At 35.1% G+C, this 14,416-nt stretch overlaps 1 long non-coding RNA gene across 3 annotated transcripts; it reads right to left on the bottom strand.

Moving 5' to 3' along the window:
• Positions 1-3,673: 3,673 nt before the first annotated feature.
• LOC141379873 (uncharacterized) lies at positions 3,674-6,115 on the bottom strand. 3 transcript variants are annotated; one of them, XR_012396802.1, is made up of 3 exons: positions 5,880-6,115; positions 5,625-5,750; positions 3,674-5,503 (listed from the first exon to the last, which is right to left on the bottom strand). It is a non-coding gene; the product is annotated as an uncharacterized lncRNA (long non-coding RNA). The 3 variants fall into 3 exon arrangements; XR_012396801.1 differs by having other exon boundaries at positions 5,625-5,960; positions 6,051-6,115; XR_012396803.1 differs by having other exon boundaries at positions 6,051-6,115.
• Positions 6,116-14,416: the final 8,301 nt, after the last annotated feature.

The raw sequence follows: 14,416 nt of genomic DNA, 5'->3' as shown, positions 1-14,416 counted from the left end.
CCGCCTGCAGGCACTGCTTCTTTTCGACATGTTTGGGGTGGTTTAACTGCGTTGGTATGTGGGATGGAGAGAAAACAAAGCCTGGAGCAAGTGTGATTGACATTTTGGAAGTCATTATATCTATGCAAGACACTTAATATGATCACACTTGTGGTGTTTTGGTGGTCCTAATTACTATGTACTTACATTTATTACTAACATTTATTTATTTACTGGGTGGGTCAAAAAAAAAAAGGGATTTTCAGGCATCAGAATATTTTTATTATGTGCATTAGAATGTATCCTGTTTAATCATTTCTTTTTTTAAGGAAAAACTAATGATTTTTAATATATTTTTACAACGGGCGGTTCATTTCCGCTGTGGTGACCGCTGATAAATAAAGGGACTAAGCCAAAAAGAAATTTGAATGAATGCATTTTTAAGTTACAGAGGGCCACTGAAACAGCATTCAATGTAACAATATGCTTACAGACCAAAATAATTTGTCAGGCTTATTTATAGCACGAATTTAATGACGTCAGAATATTATAATTAAGAATCACACTCACAGGGATGATCAAAATACTAATTAACTGTTATTTAAAATCATTGCAAGTATCCTTTAATCTGTTTCAGCTACTACAAGCTACCGATTTGACAGGAAACGTTTAATAATTTTGATTGGAATTAAATTTAGAACGTTCATTTATTTATATATAAGTGCAGGTCAGAATAAGTATGTTGTTTAATTATTACATCAATATATCTGTTGTACTGAATAACAATGAAGCATTATTTTACCCATATTTTGACATATTCCCACATTGGCATGGGACGAAAACTGCTTTTAAAGTTTACCGCTGTTTAAAATAATCAAGGTTTTAAACCACCAACGTTTTCTGTTATACCCTTCCTATGGTATGTGTACATTTTTTTTTTTTGTTGTTTTTTTAACATGTTTTTCACAACTATTCCATTTAGTTTTTTAGGGTGTTTCTTAAAATAAAATAAATCATCTTCAATGGGGGAAAAAGTTTTAGTTTTTTACCAAGACATTTAAAAAGAACATATTTTGGAGCAGTAATCATAATACTGTAAAACCGTGATATTTTTATCCAAGGTAATTATACGATCAGAATCTTGTACCGGTCCATGCCTATTTCGACAAAAGTTATTGTAAACATTAAAGAAGACATTTGTAATTAATATATTTTATAAATATATTTTGATACACCAAAATAAAAATGTCTTTAAATGGCCTACAATACTATGTAACTACATAGTAATACACTTTAATGTAACTACATAATCGGGAAAATTTCCACATTTACCGTGAATGAATGTGAGCTTTAGGAGTTAGGGTAGGGTTAAGGCTTAAAGTATTGATTTTGGAGTAAAAATTGGTTAATTTAACAGATGATCTATAAACAATAATAAAATGCAAGTAACTTTAAGTATAATTGCAAAGCACCAAAAATGATACTGGGTATTTTAAGGCGTCCTTCGCATGTTACATGTAATTACTATGTAACTATAATGAATAATGCACAATTACAGGCATCAACCTCTAACCACTTAGCAAGTACTAAATGAGGTAATTTGTCCTCAGTATTTAAATGAAAAGTTACAGCATAACAAGGATACCTTCAAAAAAAGTGTAACCGTATGTCGGTGCTAATGGCGTACATGTGCATCGAAACATGCACTCCGATGCTCATGGCGACCCGAGTTCGATTCCCGTCTCGAGGTCATATGCCAGTCCTTCTCTTCTATCTGCTCCCCACACTTTCCTGTAAGTATTCTTTACGATCATGTCCAATAAACGTAAAAACCCTGGAAAAAAGTGTAAACGTATATCGACTAAGTACATGCACTGTAAAAAAGAACACTGGTTGCCTTAAAGTTTTATGTTTTTTTTTTACTTATTTTTTCTTATATTGTATTAAACTGACTTAAACAGCTGGCTTAACTCATAAAATTAAGTTGGAAGATGATTAACTTAGTTTAAAAAGTTAAAATTAGCTAATAACATACGTCGTTTTGACTTATTGAGCATATAATTTTTTACTTTGTAGTAGTAAAATCAGTTTAATCTAATAAAGTGTGACTCTTAATATTCATTAATGCTACTGATTTGGCTGCAGTGACACTATCTATTAAGAGCAGCATGCTGAAACTCTTTTCATAATTGATGAATTTTACACTTTTATTAAACTAATGTAAACAAATATTGATCTGAATAATTGTGAATATATATGTAACATTTAATATAATAATATTTTGAATAATTATGAGTGTTGTTGAGCTGAATATTTCTTCAGTAAAGTCATTTTTTGTTCTTAACTAGTTTCACATGTTAGCCAAAAAAACTTTAATATCTGCATTACGGAGACATTTTAAAAGAGTTAAGCCTTATTAAAAAAATATGTATATCAATTATTAATTTATGAATAGTTAAAAGTTATGCAGCTTAATATTTTTGTCAGGATTCTTTGTTGAATAAAATGTTGAAAAAAAATGTTTTGTAATGTTACATGTTTTTTTACTGTCAGTTTAATGAAACTTATTTATGCTTGTGTAAATACAGTACAATATGAATGCCATTTCCAAAGTGATTCTATATTCTTGCATTCATATATCGGTCTTATTCTTGTATGTATGGCAGATAAACTGTGAATTTCATGTAACTGAGCTGACAAGCCTGCAAGAGGAGCCTGTCATAAATCAAGACGCCTGTGACAGTGAGAGGCAGGTGAAATCTTTTTTTTAACCCTAAAGGACAAATTAGTATTGCTGCAGAATTGCTGACAGGTATGCAAGCGTGCTGTAACATATTTCAGAGTGTGGTGCTGGGTCAGGCTATACTTTATAACTGTCATTTAATCAGTTGAGCTGTGTCTTAGTTATAGGAATACACTTTTTTATTAAAAAAGAAGAAGCTGAGAATAGGGGCCACTTTTATAGCACCAACTAATGAATGTGCTGCATTACAATCATGAAACATTGAAGGTTTTTGTACCAAACTAGCATGTCCTGACTCTTATCCTTCGAGTTGATTTCATACTTTTATGTATCTAGAGATATTAATTATAAATAAAAATAAAATATCCTCTTTTACCCTATTTTTTGCTAGATAACTAATGAAATGTTGCATTGGTTGCACATATTTATGCATTTATAGACCATTTCAATGTGGTCATTGGCCCATGAACACTTCCAGCTTGTTGGTAAACTATTTCATAACCGTAAAACAAGCGGCAATTTAATCATATCTTAACATAATAGCAGCTATCATAACATTATTTATAAATATGTGGACCTTTTTGGATTCTCAGATGCTATTTAAATTAAAAATGTAACAGGAAATATAATAGGACCATTATTTAGGTCCCTCAAAAAGGTCTATAAACATATTCACAGATGCAGAGAGAGTGGTTTTATTAAAAGATTAATAAGAGCAGATTTATCTTAAACTGTGATTTGTCACACTGCAGGTCACAAGATGCAAATGATTATGAGATGATCTGCAGGTTGGCATGGATTTCGCTGAAACTTTGCCAGAGGAAAAACAAAGGCTTTTGTGAGTGTCCAAGCATGCATGCTGTCTTCTCTGCTTTGGGTGACTTCAGAAATAGAGAAAAGAGTCTTGCACATTATGAATTAGATCAAATATTAAGCAAGGTAAACCAAGGCTCATGTAGTCAAATAAGCTTTATTTCTGTTTTAATAACAATAATGAATTAAAAGTATAAATAAGAAAGAAACATCTTATTTTATTTAATTAATGTGCTTTAATATGGTGAACACAGGGCTCTGCGTATGGTAAAATCAGGTGAATATGATAAACAAAGTTGATTGTAAATTTTCTAAGCTTTAATACAGTTTTATCTTCAGTTAATACAGTCTATTTATAACAGCAGAATAGCACTGTTGTAGTCATCCCCATTACTATTAGACAAAGATAACCCATTTAATCCCACATTTTGTACTCTACTCAAATAAATAAATCAAATTACAACTGTGGTCGATGGGAAACATTTGAAATATACATATATAAAAATATTAATATCTTAATATTAAAAAATAACACACACATTATATTATGATCTTTATATATTGCATATTATTAACATTTCTTATTGGTGTAGAAAACATGAATAAATATTGCTTAACGCGGTTACAATACTGGAAATATCCCTTGACATTTACACTTTATTTATGTGATGATTTATGATAATAGGATAATTTTCATCAATTATCAGGCAGTTCTGATGAAAGGGAAAATGTAAGAATGAATGATTATTACTCTAGCTGTATTACCTTGATATTTACACATTTATGAGGTGATGATTGATGATATGATGTTAATATTAAAAAAGTTTTTTATTATCAGGCAGTCTGGGGAAAAGAAAATAATGAATAATCCTTGTTTAATGTTTAATAATGAAGAAACACCTTGACATTTACACCTTTATGGCATGATTCAAATCAGTTCATTAATTAAAATGCCACTCTGTTTATCCCATTGGACACAAATATAATAGGTTAGCTTTAATCTACAACAAAGCAACATTAATATACATTAATAATAGACCTTTTAAATATTTTATTATGGCGTAGAACCTGCTTATCTTTCATATTGGAATTGATTAAACCAGTAGTTGTGTATGTGGCAGCTTGACAAAGTAAAATATTCCCAATGCAGTCGCCATTTTCTTTCATTTATAGTTCAGTTATGTGCAGCTACTCGTTTTAAACTCAAAAGTACATATAAAGTATGGGATTAAATGGGTTAAATTGGTATAAAACAATCAGCACCTTGGACAGCATCTAGAGACCAAGTTTCCCTTTAAGCACCGGCCCACTGTTGTGTGTTCAGCATCCATTGATTTCCACTTACAACGCATTAGGCTCAGCTATTATTACATTAAAGGACACGCATTATTCAGAGACTTTCTAAAGTCCATTATAAGATGATCGTAGTCCCATTTGAACGCACGTGAACATGCGCCTGTTCATCTTACTTATTTACAAAACCAGTCTTCATTCGTCCGTTATGAAGAGCCATCAAGCTGGACTCCCTCGCGGTGTTTCTCATCAGCAGTGTTGGCCGGTGGATGTTGCGGCGGAGCGGGGCGCGCGATCACGCAGCGGTTGGATGCGGGATTCGGCTTTATTGGGACAGAGGATCCACCGTTATCCCGCTCATATTCCTGCTGTGCCCTCAACATCTTCCTCTTCTTCATCTTGCTTTTGTGAAAGTGGTAGGTGGTCAGTGACAGTAATATAATCCCGATAATGAGCATCCCGAGCACCAGGAGAGCGACGGTGGATGAGAAAGGCTGGAGCACGTGCTGAACTTTCTCCGCGCGCGTCCCGTTAGTCTCGGACGCCCCGTTAAAAGCGCCCCATGAGATCTCAGAAACCTTCATCGTTCACAAATTATTCCACGAGAACTGCGGCTGAATATCCGTTACTCGCTGGTTTAATTTCCAACAATCACGGAGAGCATCTCTGAAGGCGCTGAAAGGAGAACAAATTGGGATGTTTAAAAATTAAAAACGCAAATAATTGCCCCTGGTCTTATTTAATGACACTCTAAACAATAACGCTTTTAGGACAATAATTAATTGTTTATTCCTACCTGCATAACAGCCCGGTCCAGTTCGCTGAATTGGTGTGGGAAAAGGTGTTGGTTTGGAAAGATGACTTCCCACAGATCGCTGACGTAGCCTCTATTCATTACGTATTCTCCAAGTCTGCTTCGTAGCTACGATAAAACCCCAATTTTAACTCGTTAATGGTTTATTGAATGTTTAAAACGACAGATGTTAGCCTATTTTTTACGTAGAATAATAAATTAGTTGTTTTCTCAATGTTGTTATGACGTTATACGCACGTCCCCAAGACGTTTTTGGAACATCGCTGCGTCTGTAGTAGAACATGTGTCGTTGTCTTTGTCAAGCATGATTCAAAGTGTCTATTAATACCATAAACCAAATTTAGTGAGAAAAAGATGTGGAACTTAACTTTTAATGATGCAATTTGTCGTGAAGTAAGAGTGCCTTACCTCACAAAGCGTTTTTGTCAGACTGGGGCGCGCGCGCTGCTCCAAACGTCTCTGTGCGCGTGAGTGAGAAAACGGTTCCGCGCGCTCGGCCAAAACATTTAATCAAGTGAAATAAAAAACGAGACAACTTTTTACAGAAATACCGAAAACAGCCTGTAAAAAAACGTTTAATCATTGTTTGTAAAATAAATGTCTGTAAAACCAGGAGTCTGAGAAACCTTTTTCAGAATGGAGAAATGAATATAACTGGAAAGTTTGGTGTAGTAAGTGACTCAATGAAAGAGGAAAAAAAAACTAATTTTGTGAAACAGTCTTTAAAAATATGTTCTGTGATTTAATTTTACAGTCACAAACTGATAACATAAAGAAAATTAGCCCAATTTCACATAATTAGTAGCAAAAAAACGTTTCTGCTTGTAGTGTCAGACAAAATGCAGTAAAATTGAGTGAAATACAAGGCAGTCGTGGTAAAATGACTTACATTTGCCTCTTATCTTGGGTTTTCCCCCTCAAACCCCACGTTACAGCTGCCCAAGAGAGCGTTCTTCTAATTAATCTCACGATGCAGCGCGCGCTCATCCACTATTTTTCGTCATTTATTTTTAATGACGCAGGAGCTTTGGACTGCTCACTCGGCCAAATAGACCCCATGAGATGGAACATTTGGAGCACCAAAGGCTAGTGAATCAATGAAGTGCTCCAGTAAACACTTCACAGAGAGGAATCGTGTGGACTTGCATGTAAATGAGACCACAGCCAACAATAACAAAAAAACGGGCTAGAGAGATGGTGCTGTCCAGTGCTGAAAACATACAGTCGCTGTACATCAAATGCACCAGGGTACATTTTCCGTCCTGAAAGGTAAGTTGATATTAATGTAAGTTCCTTGAGTTTCTCAAACATATTATCAGATTGCAAGCAGGTCAAGGTGCTCTGGGATTGGCTAACCCAGTGACCAGACCTGAACAATATTGAGCATGTGGAGCAAGATGAAGGAGGAGACATTGATGATGAATCCAAATAATCTTGATGAACTCTGGGAGTCCTGCAAGAACGCTTTCTTTGCCATTCATGGCAGATGACTTTATTAATTTTATTAGAGTCATTGCAGAGATGTATGGATGCAGTCCTCCAAGCTTATGGAGTCATACACAATATTCATTATTTTTCCAATGTACCATGGCTTTATATTTTATACTGTACATTTTTTGGGGTTAAGTGACAAGACTTTTGACTAAGCAAAGTCAGACCCTAAATCCAAATTTAATTATTTAATTTTAAATAATTAAAAATCAAGGCATGATCATATTTTATTTGGGTAAAATAAGTGTAATCTAGAGGACTTTGCCTTTCATATAAGCCACTTCTAATATCAAATAATCAACTAGAAGTCAAGTTATTATTTGTTGTTAAGAACTTGGATAGGCGACAAGACCTTTGTCAGGTGGTGTACTACCATTTAAGCTTATCAGAGTCAAAGTACGACATTTTAGGATGACAAAAGATTGTTTGAAATAAACTCAGAAATCACAGTGTGCAGATTAAAAAAACTGAATTTTATTCAGCAACATCGACGCCTACATGCATTTCTCCTCAAAAGGCATTTGATCTTGACTATATCCACATCAGGCTTCTTCTCTGCAACCATTTTAAAGCTTCTTACTTCAAGCAGACTAAAGTTGCTGACTCTTAAGCCCAAAATGGCCCTGTGATTGTCAGAAAGTCTCCATTTCATCTCTAGTGGTCCTGCTGACCTTATCTAAAGTGCAATGACAGCAGTCCAGTTTTTTCACTGTCAGATCAGAGGCGCCCGACAGCTCTCAAAAATACAGCTCGATTGCTTTATAATCTTTACCTGGACAAAGAGCCAATAAGCAATTCAACCACTTGGCAAAGACCTCCGAATACACTATAATTAGATGTGAACCCATTCGCCTCAGCAACAATATGCATTAGAAGTAAAAACCAGCAATTGAATTCAACACAATCCCCATAATTCACAACAACGCTGTCACCATAGGGGAATGAAAAGCTATAATGCAGGGTGTAGAGGAGATAAACAGCACCTCGGGCATCTCATTAACTCTGGCTTGTGGATCAGAGTTTTCAGTGTTGTACAATGTTTCAAACGGCAGCATATGGAGAGCTGGTCTCAAACGCACTCACCAGATCAGAAGCACCAGATGTGATGTATCTTGGCTTCTCTGTCACTAATGACAACATGGTACATCTCATCCGGTCCCAAAAGGCATGGCAGTCGTTACTTTCTTCATGACTTGCTCTGGAATGGAAGAGCATGTTAATGTCAAGTGACTGGAATCAACTAGATAAGAAGTTAAACAACCATTTGATAAGTTTGGGGTGTAAATACTCAAAATGTATCTCTTGGATCTGACTCAGTTGACTGTAAAAACACAATTACTTAAAAAATAATAATTTTTTAAGTGTTATTATTTACTCACCCTCAACCTCTTCTATGGACACTAACAACAAGACTTCCAAGCATATATTTTCCATCAGTCGATTTGAATGTTATGACTCGATTGAATGGGCGCTATCAGTGGTTATCAGCTGATAGATATGGTCTAGTAGGGGCCTTCTGTACCTACTGGTAGATTCAGAAGGCTGTTATCATTCATCCACATGGTTAATCAGCTATATTATATTATATTATATTATATTATATTATATTATATTATATTATATTATAGGGCAAAGCAGTGGCGCAGTAGGTAGTGCTGTCACCTCACAGCAAGAAGGTCGCTGGATCGCTGGTTCGAGCCTCGGCTCAGTTGGCGTTTCTGTGTGGAGTTTGCATGTTCTCCCTGTCTCCGCGTGGGTTTCCTCCGGGTGCTCCGGTTTCCCCCACAGTCCAAACACATGCGGTACAGGTAATTTGGATAGGCTAAATTATCCGTAGTGTATGAGTGTGTGTGTGGATGTTCCCAGAGATGGATTGCGGCTGGAAGGGCATCCACTGCGTAATAACTTGCTGGATAAGTTGGCGGTTCATACCGCTGTGGCGACCCCAGATTAATAAAGGGACTAAGCCGACAAGAAAATGAATGAATGAATGAATGAATATTATATTATATTATTAATTAAATTTGCCATTAATAGTATTTTATTATTGTCTACTCCAGGGGTGGGAAACTCAATTCCTGGAGGGCTGAAGCCATGCAGTTTAGTTCCAACCCTACTCCAACACACTTACCTGTAGATTTCAAACAAGCCTGAAGTACTCAATTAGTTTGATCAAGTGTGTTTAATTAGGGTTGGAATTAAACTATGCAGAGCTGCGGCCCTTTTGGAACTGAGTTTGACACCTGTGGTCTACCCCTACCCAAACCCTCAAAGTAATGTAAAAACAGATCTGGTTTTCAGAGCTGATAACCACTGATAATGTCCATTCAATTGAGTGATAACATTCGAAGCGGATAGTTTCCATCACATAATTAAAATATAATTTATTTTATCTCATATATTTGGCTTTTTTCTCACAAAGTAAATAAATATCACTGTTTAAAAGGTCACCATTTGTTTTTATTCATTACCTGACGTTATATTGTGTAAAGTAATTATTTAAAGACATGTTGTTTATGCTATATGTTGTTGTTATCTGCAAAACTGGAATTAAACTAAATACGTTTAGTTTACTTATTTACTTTTTTCTTTTATATGTAGATTTTTTATTATTTGTTATTTCTCTTTATTTGTGTTGATCCTACTTTGTGTTTTGCTTATGTGATTGTATTATTTGTGCTTTAAAATTGAATATTACAATAAATATAATATAATAAAATATGTGCAAGGTTAACTCATACACATTGTTGACAGAGCTGTGAGTTTACACCTCTGTGAACAGAAAAAAAGCATTAATATCTGATTTTTTAAAATCAGATCTGTGACTTGGTATGATTGTGAATGTATGACATTTCAAGCAAGTCAGGATTAAACTCGATATTAATTTTTAACAGCAAGAAAGGTTATTGTTTTATATATTAATCCAACTGAAAAAAAAACATATGAGATACAAGTTAATATTTAAAAGGTCAGAATTGTGCAAAATAAATCCAACTTCCATAGAACAGCTGAGTCTGGCCGTTTTGAAACTATTTTAAGGTTATACATTAGAATAAAATACAACAGTAAGTAAGTAATAAAGTATATTTAGGTGGGTTTTTAATCACAAAATTAAGCCCAACGGGCACTTGTCAGGCTGATAACCAGTATTAAGGTTTACCGCCGGATTAAAACAGTCAAAGTTTTCTGTTATACCATTCATACATTATATGAATGCTGTTGTTTGTTTAAATGTTTTTCACAACTATTCTATTTTGTTATTTTAGGACAGACAAGAACCACTACATCAAAAGCTACATGTCCAAAATATTTTAAACATTTTTTAAAATAAAATAAATCTTTAATAGGTGGAAAAGTTGTTGGTTTTTACCCAGACGTTTAAAAAGAACATATTTTGGAGCAGTAATCACAATACCGCAAAACTGTAATATTTTTATCCAAGGTTATCAAACCGTCAGAATCTTAAACCGGCCCATGTCTAGCCTGGACTACTTGATCCTGCTTTTTACATGGCAACTCATCAAAAAAGCATAAAAAATAAACAAAACATTGTTCTGAGCCGTTATTATTTCTTTCATTAATCACAAAGTTGACCAAAACAAAAACGACTGAATGGAGCATACACTAACCTGCTAAAAAAAACCTGCCTGGAGTCTCAGATTCATAAAAGCAACTACAGCAATCCTTCTTAGTTAAGCAAAACCATAGTTGCGATCTGAATCTGTACAAAGCATGTGTGTGTACATTAAGCTCTATGTGCAGAAAGAGAAACGTCTGAAGCGCAACACGCTCCTCAGTGCTGAACAAGTCATTAAAGGGAGAAATAGCACCGAGGGAAATAGCTTTCCAGGCAGGATGAAGGCGCCTAATAAACTCACGTCTGTGATGGATGACTCTGCAACCACAAAAGCCAGAACACAAAGAGAATCTATGCAACCCAGTCATACACAAAACGCAATACATCACATCTGCATGCCTGTCACATACACAACAACTCCTGCCTGCATCGCTTCAGTAAAGGTGATAAGTGATAAGAATCAGGTGGAGGATAAACAAGTCATCTTTAAATAACTTAGAGGGAGGGAAAACATTCAAATGGCCAACCTGGGAGAAGAGTGACTTCTAACATGTAGGATACTGTCATGTCCTGATTATGAGTGATTTATTGGACAAATTGGACAAAACAACTAGAACTTATCTATAAGCTAGTGTGGTCCAAAACAATGATAGACTTTACATTTAGATGCTCTATGCATTCCAATTGTACAGTTTTACAGTAATGGTTCTTACATGGTTAACTGTAATACTATAGAAAACATTCATTTCAGCTTCATAATTTTGTGGAAAGCATGATATATTTCACATTTCAGGTTTCCTTGATGAGAAGAAAGTTCTAACAAATTATTTTGGAACATTATAAACATCTTTGCTTCACACTGGATCAAATGAATGTGTCCTTGATCACGTCTCAAATCAGTAAATAAGAAGGGTCATGTTAGACGAGTTCTGATGATGAAAATTCAGCTTCGCCATTGTAAGAATAAATCACATTTTTAAACTAATTTACATACAAAATAGCTTATTTTAAAATTAAATAATATTTCATATGATTTTTATTTTATAGATATTTTTATCAGTTAAATACAGCAGAGAAACAGAGATTTCGTGAAGAAACATTTCAAAAGAGACCACCTTAAAAAAGTTTGTTTTATTGATCCATGATCTAATTTTATTCTTTAAGTTACTGATCACAGCTAATTTTTTTAGTGCTGAGCAATTTATACATACATTATATATATATATATATATATATATATATATATATATATATATATATATATATATATATATATATATATATATATATATATATATACATGCATTCATATTTTCGGAAAATGTTTTTATATATATATATATATATACAAAAAGTAGCAGGCAAATTGAAATTTTGTGACTCCAGGCCATCGGGCAGTCCTTATTGTTGAGCTCTGACCACATCCCAAAGGTGCTCTATTGGATTGGTCTCTGGTGACTGTGGAGGCCATTTGAGTACTGTGAACGCATTGTCATGTTCAAGAAACTAGTCTGAAATGATTCAAGCTTTAAAACATGAGGCATTATGTTTATGGAAGTAGCAATTAGAAGATGGTCTTAAAAGGATGGACATGGTCAGCAACAATACTCAGGCAGGCTGTGGCATTGACACATTGCTCAATTGGTACTAATGGGCCCAAAGTGTGTCAAGAAAATATCCCCCACATCATTACACCACCACTAGCCTTAACCGTTGATACAAGACAGGATGGATATATGCTTTCATGTTGTTGACACCAAATTCTGACCATACCATCCGAATGTGGCAGCAAGAAATCTAGACTTATCAGACCAGGCAACAATTTTCCAATCTTCTATTGTCCAATGTCGGTGAGCCTGTGTGAATTGTAGCCTCAGTTTCCTGTTCTTAGCAGACAGGAATGGCACCCGGTGTGGTCTTCTGCTGCTGTAGCTCATCCGCCTAAAAGTTTGAAGTGGTGTGCAATCAAAGATGCTCTTCTGCATAAAATGCTTGTAATAAGTAATTATTTGAGTTACTGTTGCATTTCTATCCGCTGGAACCAGTCTGGCCATTCTCCTCTACGCCTTGACATCAACAAGGCATTTTCTATTTTTCAAACCATTCTCTGTAAACCCAAGAGATGGTTGTATGTGAAAATCCCAGTAGATCAGCAGTTTCTGAAATATTCAGACCAGCCCATCTGGCACCAACAACCATGCCATGTTCAAAGTTCCTTAAATCCCCTTTCTACAGCAATGATCGTCTTGACCATGTCTACATGCCTAAATTCATTGAGTTGCTGCCATGTGATTAGCTGATTAGAAATTTGCATTAACGAGCAGATGGACAGGTGTACCTGTAATAAACCAGATTTTTAAATCCCAAAAAATGAAAACACCTTTACTTCTGAACAATTGTCCTTTCCTGAACCAAGCTAAGAATGACAATATTTTGATGTAAATTACTCCCTCCTCATACATATCTTTATATTGCAATATTATCTTTTCTGTCCTGCTATTTTTTGTCACTGTGCACATTAAAGAAAAGTAAGTGTGTGAACTTTAGCAGTTTATAATTTTAGACATACTTAATATGTCCTCTACCACTCTATACTACACTCATTCTTTAAAAGCCCAAATATACCTCATTTTCCAGTTTCTGCGCAGCTTTGAAAGTACACTTACCGGTGCATAAACGAGTTTGACACATGCACAGTACTATCAAGTAGACTCATTCAGTCTCAACATTCACCTCACACCATCACTGTTGTACACAGAAAAAAAGACCCGCATGAGAAGTATATTTAGACCTAAGAGTCACCATAACCCTGTATAACAGGAGTGACCCTAAGACACACATGTTAAACAGTGGCTGCATAAAATAATGAGCACAGAAACCAACATCATTATGCAAAACTAGCTGTCAAACGCAAGTGGGTGAATAATTACCTCTCCAGAGCACTTCGAGAAGCTGAAAATAGGGTGGAGAAGGTCACTACATTGCACAATTCAACATTATTCTAGTGTTAAACGGTGACTATTTGTCTTATATAAATCCAATCACTTGACATAAGGTAGCTATAAAGTACATGGGCAGCCAGACAATTCAGAAAGATGGATTTGTGATCAAAAGGGGACTGAAGTCACGAAACCAATATTTTTACCCAGAACCCTCCGTTTCTATTTCTGACACAGAAATGAGGGAGAGTAAATCACGGCTCAATGTGACAGGAAGGCGATATTCAAAAGCAGAATAATGAGAGCAGTTTAACAGTAATAGATTATAGATGGCACCTGGGACTTCACAGCGCTTCCCTATCAAGATTGACATCAGCTGCATCGCTTTTTTGGTTCACTGAAAAACAGGAGTTTTTGGGTAATTTAAGCCTGTCTGGCTAAGAGAATTCAATTCCTGTCTTGAGGAGCAGATGTAATAAAGCGAGGAACGGAAATTATAGCCAGCACACATTAGAGTGGGGATTGGGGGAGTTTGACCCCCCTTTAATGCTTTAATTAATGCTTGATCCCTCCTGAAGAACGTTAAAATAAGATGTATTGGGGTGAGACCATTAGATACCATGAGATATAGTTTGCAATGATCTGTATCTTAAATAATAGATAACACAAATATACATTTGACCACCCCTATAATGGGGTAGTCTAGATGGGATACAGCTTAATAAAGCATCAATATAGCGTCCTTTTTGTGACACTATATAACAATA

The sequence above is a fragment of the Danio rerio genome, chromosome 21 (assembly GCF_049306965.1).
Source record: "Danio rerio strain Tuebingen ecotype United States chromosome 21, GRCz12tu, whole genome shotgun sequence".
Lineage (NCBI taxonomy): Eukaryota > Metazoa > Chordata > Actinopteri > Cypriniformes > Danionidae > Danio > Danio rerio.
This window is presented reverse-complemented; position numbering and strand designations above follow the sequence as displayed.